This window comes from Belonocnema kinseyi, chromosome 1, assembly GCF_010883055.1.
Source record: "Belonocnema kinseyi isolate 2016_QV_RU_SX_M_011 chromosome 1, B_treatae_v1, whole genome shotgun sequence".
Classification (NCBI taxonomy): Eukaryota; Metazoa; Arthropoda; class Insecta; order Hymenoptera; family Cynipidae; genus Belonocnema; species Belonocnema kinseyi.
The window spans coordinates 20,881,410-20,883,795 of NC_046657.1; the positions used below are offsets into that span (position 1 = coordinate 20,881,410).

Consider the following 2,386-nt stretch of genomic DNA (forward strand, 5'->3'; position numbering starts at 1 on the left):
AAAATATAAATTTTGAACAAGAAATGGAAAAGTTACATTTTCAGTTAAGACAATTCTCAACCAAAAAAAAAACCGAATTAAAAAAAAAAAAAATAAAGTTACATTTTCAACCAGAGATTTAACCAGAAGTTCAACTTTCAATAAAGTAGTTAAATTTTCAGCCAAAAATACGAATTTTCAACAGAAAACTTAAATTTTAAACTGCGAAAGCTTACTTTTTACTTAAAAATATCAATTTTTAATAAGAAATGGAAAAATTCGATTTCTGGCTAACACAATTCTTAAAAAATACGGACTTGAAAAACAAAAAGTTAATTTTTTATGCAAGTACTTGGATTTTCAATTAAAAAAGATTTTAATTTGAAATGAAAAATGGTTGATTCCAACCAAAAAAGAAGAATTTTCGAGAAAATAGTTGAATTGTCATAAAATGAAGAATAGTTTTCGAGTAAAAATGAAATAGTTACTTTTTATGTTAAAAAATTAATTTTTAAGAAACAAAACAAAAGATTTTTCAACAAAAGAGTCGAATTTTCAACGAAAAAAGATTTCTCAGTCACCTAATGAAACAAAATTCTTCTAAAATCTATTATTTTTAAGCCAAAAAGATGAATTCTTTTACAAAAAAGTTGAATTTTCAAACCAAAAATATAATTTTATTCCAAAAAGGATGTATTTTCTACCAAAACAGATGAATTTTTAATCCAAAATTAGGAATTTTCAATAAAAGACTAGAATTTTCAAATAAAAAAGAGTTTTCAGTCAATAAAAAAAAATGTTCTGTATAATTTGGGATTTTTATGCCAAAACTCCGAATTTTCCTGAAAAACGTTTAAAATTTTTAATTTAAAAATATGAATTTTCAACCAAATTTCATTTTAAATCCAAAAAAGATAAATTTTTAACAAAAAAGGACTTTTCAACAACGAAAGATTCCAGAAAGATGAAAATTCTACTAAAACGGATGAATTTCTAAATTCAAAAGACAAATAAAAAATATATATTTGAATTTTCATCCAAAAAAGATTTTATTTTATTTTTCAGCAATAAAATAGGAATTTTAAACAAGTAAATTTTTTACCAAGATGTTTGAAATTTCAATAAAAAAAGACGAATTTTCAATTAAAAAGGACGACTTTTGAACAAAATTTTTCAGTTTACAACCAAACAGTTTTATTTTTATCCAAGATGCAATTTCTATTGAATCGGATGAATTTTTGAATTAAGTAAAATTTTTAAATTAACCTATTAACGACCAAAGCTATCAATTTTATAACAGTGAGTTTGACCGCAAAATTGACGGGAATAATAAAACAATAAATATATCAAAAGTACTGTTCCTTATGTTTTTGGGCGAGCTAAATTCGAATCCGTCGTCAAAATTCCAATATTTTGATTTCAAAATTAAATATGTCGATTTTTGTATAAAAAAATAGTGAAAAATGTTTGATTTTTTATTTTTATAATTTTTTTTCAGAAATAAAACGCTTTAATATTTTAGAATTTCTTCAACCATCGGTCCACAAAATTCTTAAACTTTAACAGAAAATTTTTATATATATATTTTTTTCCAAAATGGTGGACAAAATGCAAAAATGTTCCAAAAACTGTTTTTTTTTTTTTTTCATCATCGTTGGTTTTCTCAAAAACTTCAAAGTTTAAAAAAAAGTTCCATAGATTAAAACTGTCTTGAAATTAACCATAGAACACTGAAATTTTTTTTAGATTTTTTAGGAAAAATTTTTGATTTAAAAAAAAAAATAAAAAATTTGAAATTTGCAAAAAAGGTTGTCAAAAACTCTGAAAAGGTTTCATAGTGTTCTATGGTTAATTTCAAGACATTTTTATTCCTTGAAACTTTTTTTTAAATTTTCAAGTTTTTGAGAAAAACAAAGATGATGAAAAAAAAAAAAACAGTTTTTGGAACATTTTTGCATTTTGTCCGCCATTTTTGAAGAAAAAACATATGTATAAAAATTTTTTGTTAAATATTAAGGATTTTGTGCACCGATGGTTGAAGAAATTTTAAGATATTAAAGCGTTTTATGTCAAAATATTGGAATTTTGAGGACGGATTCGAATTTAGCTCACCCAAAAACATAAGGAACAGTACTTTTGACCTATTTAGTAAAAAATGTAAATTTCAACCAAATATTTGAAATGTCATTAAAAATAAAAAGATAAATTTTTAATTTAAGATCAAACCAAAATAGATTTTCTTATGAAAAAATTGTTTATGCTAAATCAATTTTCCGACAAAAAGAAAAATAAAGGGGGAGGGTCAGGAAGGCCGGTTTTTGGCCTAATTTATTTTTGGACCAAAAAATCTGAAAAAATCATGGTAGTATCTTATAAGTATCCCGAGTCGATTGCACGCTAAACGGAC

The 2,386-nt window shown here is 23.4% G+C and overlaps 1 protein-coding gene across 1 annotated transcript in view; it reads left to right on the forward strand.

The window, feature by feature from the left end:
• LOC117174311 (thioredoxin domain-containing protein 15) overlaps positions 1-2,386 on the forward strand; it is a 21,487-nt gene that overhangs the window by 17,747 nt on the left and 1,354 nt on the right. The window lies entirely within an intron of this gene.